Source organism: Trematomus bernacchii, unplaced genomic scaffold, assembly GCF_902827165.1.
Source record: "Trematomus bernacchii unplaced genomic scaffold, fTreBer1.1, whole genome shotgun sequence".
Lineage (NCBI taxonomy): Eukaryota > Metazoa > Chordata > Actinopteri > Perciformes > Nototheniidae > Trematomus > Trematomus bernacchii.
The window spans coordinates 69,178-79,902 of record NW_022987717.1 but is presented as its reverse complement, the minus strand read 5'-3'; positions in this window follow the sequence as shown (position 1 = coordinate 79,902).

Here is a 10,725-nt window from a genome sequence, read left to right as displayed (position 1 = left end):
CTACGTAGTTCAAACGGTAACAACGGACTATTTTCTTAGCGGATGCATGTCATTTTAAATCAATAAAACTACTTTTTAAATCAATAATACTATTTTTTAAATCAATAAAAACCTTTTCTAAATCAATAAAAGCATTTCAATTAATATTGGGAGTCATGTCGTTACTTTGTTGAGAATGTGGCCTTGTAATAAGCGGGATAATGTGCAGCGACTTGGTCATTCATGCTGATCAAGATCCCTCCGCTTTGCGTCGGGCTCCTGATCTGCCTGTAGGGTGTTCTTTTACCCATAATGACCGCCTCGCTGCACATTATTCCTTAAGCCTCTTACACACCAAACTGACACCAAAGAACACCAAACTGACACCAAAGAACACCAAAGAACACCAAAGAACACGTCCCGACGGAACGTCGCCTCACGTCTCCTGCGTCTTGGCCATGTTTCGCACTGGAACACACCGCAAAGACTTCAGCCGACGGCCAAGTAGCACATATGAACTCCGCATGCGTGAGTGGCAATAACTCTCCTTACCAGCAGGCGGCGGTAGTGTGTATTCGTCATTCAAAAGAGGCAACAACCGGAAGACAGACTGCGTGATACACCGAGAGAAGAAGAACAGACTGCGTGATATAAACAAACAACAAAAAGCGTGTGCGTTCCATGTTCACTCTACAGCGAGAAGCTCATGGGGCTTTCCCGAACCTGTGTCGAGAGCTGGAGTTAAATGAAATCTCAGATTTGCCTTCTTAATAGTTTGTTTGGGTCCCTCACTTCCGTTTCGCTTCTCATGCACTGATTCGCTAGCTGGACAGCGAATCAGAGTGATTTCTTTGGCCGACGGCCTCCCGATTCAACATGTCGAATTGGCGGCGGAAGGTGTCGGCATGGCCGAAAAGACACGACGGTGCAGTACACACCAATCTGAGAAGGGCGACACGACGCTCATCGACGGCCAGACATCTATCGACGTCTATCGACGCCGAAAATCGGCTTGGTGTGTAACAGCTTTTACATGTTTGCGAGTAAGCGCAATGCACGCTGGGAAACAGGTTAAAATTATTAAATTGAACACATTGTATTTTAGTAAACACTGAAAACGGGTCCCACAGACCCAAACAGCACACAAAGGTTAAAGGTAAGCAGATAATAATGTTCAAATGTGCTAAATATATACACTGCAAAAAAAGAAAAGAAAAGAGGAGTCAAAGTAGCTCACGACTTGTTTTATTATTTTAAAGTAGCTCTCATCCTAAAAAAGGTTGGAGACCCCTGCATTAGAGCGTGAAAACTGTAACTATAAGTATCTGAAAGAAATATGTGTAATGAAAGAAATACCAATAACTGTATTGCATTGTTTTCTTATTGCTAAATACTGTCTATGGCCCAATCCCAAACCACTCCCTCGACCCTACCCCTCCGTGACGGAGTGAACTCCGTCTGTAGCAACACTCGCAGCTCAATGAGGCTCCCTCCTGTCAGATGGAGGGAGTAAATATAGCAGCAAGCTTTGGGACAAACTCCCCTCTCTCCGGCAGAAACAGGAAATGCCGTAACTGTATGTAACAACGGTTTCAAATCAGCATCTCTTAGACAAAAAAATGTAAATTAATAACTCAAATAAAACTCCAAATATCTTTCATTGTGTTACTTTTTCTGTAAAGCTCTATTAGTTTTAAACCTGATTTTTATAAGCTTCTTAGTTTTTGCAACAATCTGTAAATATACACAACTTTATAATAAAATGCACACATTTACCTTTTTCTAGACGAAACAAGGGTATGATCCTAACTTAAAAAAATATGAGGTTATCATGAGGTCGTTAACATTGCAATTTATCAGTGGATGTTTGCTGGAACTGTTTGTAAACAGCGTGTTTCCTGACGGACACACACAGCGTTGAGACCGGTCAGGTAGAGACCGGTCTCCAGTCAGCACCGATGCAGACTCGCTGTTTGAGGGCTTGATAGCCCACTCCCCTTCCACTCCGCTCCACACTCGTTGGTTTGGAACAGCACTTAATGTGGCGGTCCCTCCGCGCGAACGCACAAACGGAGGGGTAGTGTGTAGGGGTAGGGTGTAGGGGGCGGTTTGGGATTGGGCCAAAGTCTTTTTCGTCCTGCATTTATTGTGCCCCCCCTAAGAAAATAACTGGCCCCAGCGTGGCCCCCCCAGTCAAATAGATCTAGAACCGCCACTGCATTATCGACTTGGTCATTCATGCTGATCAAGATCGCTCCGCTTCTCGTCGGCCTCCTGATCTGCCTGTCGGGTGTTCTTTTACCCATAATGACCGCCTCGCTGCACTTTATCCCTTACATGTTTGCGAGTAAGCGCAATGCACGCTGGGAACACAGACTCCTTTCAAAATAAAAGCACTTCTTCTTCTTTGGTGTTTTACGGCTGTTTGCATCCACAGTGTTGCATCACTGCCTCACTCTTTTTTTTTACTGTTTCTCACACTTTTATAAAGTCTTTATAAAGTCTTTCCACCAGACCAGACATTCTTAAAAAACGCGCTTTCTCCACAATCTATTGACATGTATATAGACTTTTTGCACTACTTTTTATTTTGTATTTTTTTATTTCATTCTATATGTTGCATTGTTGGAGGAGCTCAGGTCAGAAGAATTTCATTGCCATTTCTACACTGTAGCGTATGTCCATATGACAATGAAACCTTTGAATCTTGAATTTAATCTTGAATCATGGGCGTCACTTTATTAGAAAAAGTGGTGGGGACAATTTCTCCAGATTTAACATCAGCACAGCAGAAGACAAATGATGTCCCTGAAAACCCAAATGCATAAACCTCTGGACCTGCAGTGTGTTTTTAAAACAATTAACACCCAACTACAGGTCTTGTTGTGATTTTGAGTGAATTTGTACTTTTATGCACACAAGAAGCAGCCAGGTATAGAGGACAGAACATGGCATAAGTATAAAATGAATACACACATAAATACAGGAAAAGAATTAGGAATAAATACAGAAATACAAGAATAAATAAATGTGGAAAAAAACAAAACCCACTGTCCCACTGTTAGGGACTGGTGCTGGACGTCTCTAGTCCGTCCTTCGGGGCTCTGTGAGCGGGCAAAGAGAGGTGGTTTTCCCGGACTCTCTCCTGGAGGTGTGAAATAAACAGAGTCCCACTGTTAGGGACTGGTGCTGGAGGTCTCTAGTCCGTCCTTCGGGGCTCTGTGAGCGGGCAAAGAGAGGTGGTTTTCCCGGACTCTCTCCTGGAGGTGTGAAATAAACAGAGTCCCACTGTTAGGGACTGGTGCTGGAGGTCTCTAGTCCGTCCTTCGGGGCTCTGTGAGCGGGCAAAGAGAGGTGATTTTCCCGGTCTCTCTCCTGGAGATGTGAGATAAACAGAGTCCCACTGTTAGGGATTGGTGCTGGACGTCTCTAGTCCGTCCTTCGGGGCTCTGTGAGCGGGCAAAGAGAGGTGATTTTCCCGGTCTCTCTCCTGGAGGTGTGAGATAAACTGAGTCCCACTGTTAGGGACTGGTGCTGGAGGTCTCTAGTCCGTCTTTCGGGGCTCTGTGAGCGGGCACAGAGAGGCGGTTTTCCCGGTCTCTCTCCTGGAGGTGTGAGATAAACAGAGTCCCACTGTTAGGGACTGGTGCTGGAGGTCTCTAGTCCGTCCTTCGGGGCTCTGTGAGCGGGCACAGAGAGGTGGTTTTCCCGGTCTCCGCCCTGGAGGTGTGAAATAAACAGAGTGCTACATTTTGTAAATAGCAGAATACCTCCATGGCGCATAACTGCACTTTACAAGCCAGGGAAGGTGCCTCAATCCTGGGTATACATTTTGTAAATAGTGCAATACCTCCAGGGCGCATAACTGCACTTTACAAGCCAGGGAAGGTGCCTGAATCCTGGGGTAAACATTGTTTAATTGTTTAAGTGTTTTTAAATGTATGGAACAGTGTTTTGTCTCTTTGAAAACTCTCCCGCCATTGGCCGGATACATGGGGATGATTTTATATTGACTATGACCGTTAATATTTCAGTGAGACGAAGTACGTCCGGTGACGGGAGTGATCCCATGTTAATTTTGTCCAAAAACCAGAGCATTCCCTCATCACCTGCAATGCCTTGGTAACTGCATGCAAATTAGCGCATTTTAATTAAGCCTAGTTAACGCCTAATTTGCATATCAATGTGGCGATTGTGATGACGTTATTAGAATAGATACACATTTTACTGTATTCACTTTAAGTGTCTCCCCTTAAGTACAGTACATTAGCCTGTATGCCCATGATAAATGGTCTTGGCTAAACCTTGAGCTAACTTATCCATTAGCTAGTAGCCTACCATAGTTAACTATATTTGTTATTGTCTTTAGTTAATTAGCTGTAAACTCGAGGCACTGGCAGTTTAGTAATTTGTTCATCACCACTCACCTTCAAAATAAGCCAAGAAAAGCCGGCATAACATGGGACAGTAAAGTGGGAGGTGCTGCTACCTGTCTGTCTGAAGTGACTGCCGATGACTGTCCGCACCGCTGTGTGCGAGACGTGGAGGGACGGAGGGTAGAGAGAGCATTGGAGCTTCACAGTCTAATCTCCCGACCTGATATTTTAATTTTGTATTCAATCAATATATTTTTGGAAAGGGAAACTGTGCGCAAACAGCAATAGATATATATTCATTTATAAAAATTAAAAAAGGGGGAAAAAAGGGCACTTTCTCAGAGAAAGTTTCTCTGGAGGAAGAAAAAGGGCAGGGGCTCAAGCCCACTTTGATGTCTATAGGCGCGTTCACACCAAGTACTTTTCCCACAATAGTTCATGAGAACTTTAGTTCATGAGAGCTCTTTTAGTTCTGATGAACTAAAGCAGATCGCGTTCACACCAAAATGAGTTCCTGGGGGTGGATTAGGCAAATGAGCCGCTGACGTCACTTCTTCTTCTTCTGCTTTCGGTTTACTGGCAGGCCACAAACAACTTCACGGCGAGTACAGTAGGTGGTGGTATGCACCTTAAAGTTGCAATTCGCCAAAAAACCGAGAGAAGAAGAAGAAAAAAAACTTCCGCTTCCGCTGTATGCTTCTGTTTACCTTCCGACCTCAGACACGGTATGGAGTTGACGTTTTGGTGCTCGTGTTATACAGCTTCGTAACTGAGTTATTTAAGCCAATAACTCAGCCACAAATCCAAATACAGATCGACCATTCAAATGCAATAGAAATGCTGAGTCGGAGGCAAAGGCGAAGGCGGTTAAGAAGCCTTAACAAAAGGATTGGACGACGAAAAGCACACGCTATGGACATGTTTCGCCGTAGGACAGCTGAGGAGGATGACCGTTATCACGCCCAAAGAACAGCAATGGTACGTTCATTAAATCACATTAATACTATCTAATGTAGGATTTATGGAGTTATGTAGGGCTAATTTGTGTCTTTGTATGTGTTCCAGATATGCGAATACTGCGGAACGCGTCGTGTCCCGCGCTCTCTCTGGGTGAACAATAGAACATCGGCCTGGTGGGAGAAGGTGAGTAGTAATACCAATCCCGCTTCAATCTCATTAGTATGCATAAAAAAGTGACAGGTCACACCTTCTAAGTCCCGCCCCCTAATTATGCTAATGAGCCCCCTTTGATATGCTAATGAGCCCCTTTGTTCGAGGTGTTATCGCGTACAGGTGTTACATCCTCCCGGTAGCCCCCACCCCTCTCAGCCCACCCCCCTCCCCCTCACATACAGGTGTTACATCCTCCCCGTAGCCCCCACCCCTCTCAGCCCCCACCCCTCTCAGCCCCCACCCCTCTCAACCCACCCCCCTCCTCCTCCCCTCTCCTGTCCGGTCAACATGTCCGTTACAGTTTAAATCTTCCGGTCAAAGGTCTTCTATGTTATTTATTGAGCTTTTGAAACAAATTGATATGATTCGATATTAAACCAACTAATTATAGTAGATTAATTAACTATTCAAACGTGTACAGTAATTTACAATAACACAGGAATAATAAACGGAGCGCTCTCCCCCTCTCCTGACAACACGCCAGTATCATGCAGCTCGCGGATCCAATAATTAGTGACCCGACAGTAAAACTAAACATATCTATAAATAGTTTAGGTAGTTTGAGAGGTAATTAAAATAGCTACGTGTGAGGATTGATTTGGATCTGATCTGGAAAAACTCTGGTAAGTGCTTTTATCATTATAATATCATGTCATTATTTAATGTTGTTTTGTGTGTGTGTGTGTGTGTACAACGAAGTCTCTTTGAGAGGAAAATTATAATTTAAAGATCTTAATACCCCCTTATTGTTTAATTACTTCACACAACTATTAAAGAATCCCTATATGAAGTTACATGAGGCTACATTTACTGGTGTGCTTCCCTAGATGATGTAAATATCATGTGTGAAATCGGGGGTGACCCCCGTCCCAGATAGAATCATCCCTCTGTCACGCCCCCCTTCAGCAGTTCTGGGGCAACCCCCAACACCGCTGCAGTCTGAGAGCCAGGCATATGCTGTGATGTCAGAAGATAGAGGTGGGGGGTGGAGTGAGCTCGATAAAAAAAAAAGAAATCCAGTGCAAACTAGCTAAAAAGCCACTCACCAAGTCACCTAAACTTTCAAAAACGAAAATGGCAAAGAGACGCATCGATATGGGTTTAATCAGCGAGACGCCTGTGACAACTTACCGCCATCCGTCGGGAGCGCCAGTCAAGAAACGGGTGCAGTATCTGTGCCGGGTTCAGACCCTCCGTCTGAGGCTCTTCATGAAAAATGGAGTCTGGATGTGTGAGACTGTCTCCCCTCACACCCCCCCCCCCCCCCCCCCCCCCCCCCTGCCTGTCACCTCCTGATCTTGCTATCAGCCTTTAATTCTCATTCACTAAGTCACCTAAAACTTTTATTGGAATTGGGTTTTCTTTAGAGCTGTTTTCAGTGAGACAATGCAGTTTCTGATCATTTTAAGTTTCAAGTTTCAAGGCTTTATGGCATATGCCCATTAGCTACAGTGTAGATATGTCAATGAAAAACATAGGTCACAGGCTCCTCCAACAGTGCACATAAAACAGATAAAATACTGCAATTTGTGCGTAATTCTCTCACAAAGGAACTGTAAGATACACGTTTATGTATGGAAAACTTTATAACTTGGTAAAATATTCATTCATTTGTAATGAATTGAGTTTTCTTCAAGAATCAAACTCTAAATGGAGAGTTTGTGATTTTAACACTGTTTCGATGAAACAATGCAGTTTTGATAACTTGACTAGACTAACATTACTTTTTTTAAATATATGTTTTTAGATGCTTTACTTTTGATTTCTTTCATGTTATTTTAACACATTACTTTTTTCATATTTTTCAACATACTGTGATATATTTTTTTTTTTTCTCTCCTTTTTTTCCATTATATTTTTGAATATACAGACATTCAACGCAATAAGTCCCACCCCAATTAGCAAATCATCCAAAACTAAGGACCCCCACTAAGACGAACAGATTTTCTTTAAGACTGTGACTCTTAAAGGCACTTTGGGATTTTAGTAAAACAATCCAGTTTTATGGAAATAACTTAAATGATTTTCGTTTTTTCTCCTACAAAGATACTTATAGTTACACTTTAATGGATGCAAAACTTTATAAAATATTGGTAAAATATTCATTCATTTGTAATGAATTGAGATTCTTAAAGAATCAAACTCTAAATGGAGAGTTTGTGATTTTAACACTGTTTCGATGAAACAATACCGTTTTGATAACTTGACTTGACTAACATTACTTTTTTAAATATATGTTTTGTTAGATGACTTTACTGATTTTTGCTTTTTTCTTCCTTGCTTTTGTTTGTGTTACTAGGATACTTTTAGATACACTTTGAAGTGTGCAACACTTTACAACTGATAGAATAGTACTTTGTAAGGAATTCGTTTTCTTGGTAGAATATAAAGTACTTTTGTAAGGAATTGGGTTTCTTAACAATCCTGTTCCACCATTAAATCACTTAATCTGCTACTTCCAGGCAAAAGCTTTTAAAACTTGCATCGTGTATTAAGTCATGTCTTGGCAAAAATGAGAGTCCTGGGTGCTTTAAAACATTTCTTAGAACATTTTGATATATTCAAACACATAATGAACTGCAATGACTCGCTGCTGCATCAAATTTATTTTACACTGCTGGGAGGACAAAACTGTGAGACTCTCAGACCCTTTTGTTGTCAATCTAATTAGCCTGTCCTCATTCTAACTAAAGTAATTTAACCTAAGTGGAGCCAACCTAAGGAGTGGGCCCTACAGTCTGGGACTAGCTTACTTTTTAACATTCTACTCAAAGGGCCCGTAAATATTATCTCCGCCAATATGCTATATTAAAATATCATTTAAAAAATAAAATAAAAAATAAAACTCATTTCATGTTGAAATGATCAAGGAAAAGCCAGTCAATGTTATGCTAACACAAACAAAAGTTCTGTTTTATATGTTGAAATATAATTTAAAAAACAACGATATAGTATTTTCAAGTCTTACTTTAGTATGGTAAAATTAAGAATAAGTCACATTAAAGTTTGTCATGATTTTCCGTAAAAAAGTCAAGTATAGTTTGTCAAAAGAATATGAAAAAATCATTTTGTAGAGTAGTATGTTGAAAATCTCAGTGTTTAACTGAACACACCTACATGTGATAACACCTCGAACAAAGGGGTAATTAGCATACAAAGGGGGGTCACTAGCATCAGTGGGGGAAAGGTGCTACGGAAATGAACTTTGAGGAGGGGGAACTTGTAAGAATTTCCAAGGCGAGAGGGTCTTTGATAAAAAAAAATATGAACAGAGTTATACCGACTAATTATTTACGGCGTCCGAACGCATACCTCGTCAACCATCTGTTTACAAACTCAAAGATTATGATGGAGAAGAGATCAAGGGGACTTTTTTATGAGAAAGAGTTGAAAAAGTGAAGGTAGTACTTTTTTCTGAACAGATTTTCTTTAAGACTGTGACTCTTAAAGGCATTTTCTAGTAAGACAATCCAGTTTTCTGGAAATAACTTGAATGATTTTTGTTTTTTCTCCTACAAAGATACTTATAGTTACACTTTAATGGATGCAAAACTTTATAACTTGGTAAAATATTCATTAATTTGTAATGAAATTAGTTTCTTAAAGAATCAAACTCTAAATGGAGAGTTTGTGATTTTAACACTGTTTCGATGAAACAATGCGGTTTTGATAACTTGACTTGACTAACATAACTTTGTTTTTTAAATATATGTTTTTAGATGCTTTACTTTGATTTCTTTCATGTTATTTTAACACAACATTACTTTTTTCATATTTTTCAACATACTGTGATATTTGTTTTTTCTCTCCTTTTTCCATTATATTTTTGAAAAACTACACAGTGATTTTTATCAAAATACAACATGCAACTAATACATTATACAATATTACGACTTTTTGTGATATTTTCAACACAATATACTTGTACCTTTTTCTGTAGGGCTTCAGGATATTTGGCATGTCATGCATAAAACCGGTGTCATCTTTCCTGAAACTGACGTGCTGTCCGTTTTACAAACAAGTTATCTTTCTGCTTCTTCACCCTCTGAATTTTCCTCCCCCGTCCCTATTCCTTCAGCCATCACAACAACAATCAAGTCAGATCTGTGAAATTAAACACCTCTCCCCAAAGCGTGACTCCTGTCTCCTATCATCACCACCATTGTGGACACCCACATATTGCAGTACTACTGCTGCTGATGTTACTCCTGGGGCCAAGACGTCTCTGTTTATGAACATAGTGAAATCGGAGTTGGTTGATATTCTGGAGAGGGTGCTGCATCGGTACAGAGAAAAAATCTGCAATGGATGCCGAGTCAGTCACCCCGGCCAGAGGTAACACGATTGTCTGAATGACATTCCAGAATATTTCTTCAGAAACAATTACAACGCGTTAATGAAAAGTCTTTGGCTCGCCGACTTCATTACAGTGAATGACCATAAAAAAAAAACAAAACATTTACACGGCTGAATGGGGGATCCAAGGCGCTTCGGAGGCTTTTCTGTACAATCTCAAAAACTGCAGACGCCTCAAGGAGAGACTTGAAAAGATCCATGCCGAGCTGGATGGATAGGAAGAAGACTAATAACCAGCGGTTGATTGAAGCCGGGGATTTTTTTTTTTTTTTCGATACTTAAATAAAAATGGGTAACTACTATGGAAAACAATCTGTATATATCTAAAGTTTTCCATACATAAACGTGTATCTTACAGTTCCTTTGTGAGAGAATTACGCACAAATTGCAGTATTTTATCTGTTTTATGTGCACTGTTGGAGGAGCCTGTGACCTATGTTTTTCATTGACATATCTACACTGTAGCTAATGGGCATATGCCATAAAGCCTTGAAACTTGAAACTTAAAATGATCAGAAACTGCATTGTCTCACTGAAAACAGCTCTAAGAAAACCCAATTCCAATAAAAGTTTTAGGTGACTTAGTGAATGAGAATTAAAGGCTGATAGCAAGATCAGGAGGTGACAGGCAGGGGGAGGGGAGGGGGGTGGGAGGGGGTGTGAGGGGAGACAGTCTCACACATCCAGACTCCATTTTTCATGAAGAGCCTCAGACGGAGGGTCTGAACCCGGCACAGATACTGCACCCGTTTCTTGACTGGCGCTCCCGACGGATGGCGGTAAGTTGTCACAGGCGTCTCGCTGATTAAACCCATATCGATGCGTCTCTTTGCCATTTTCG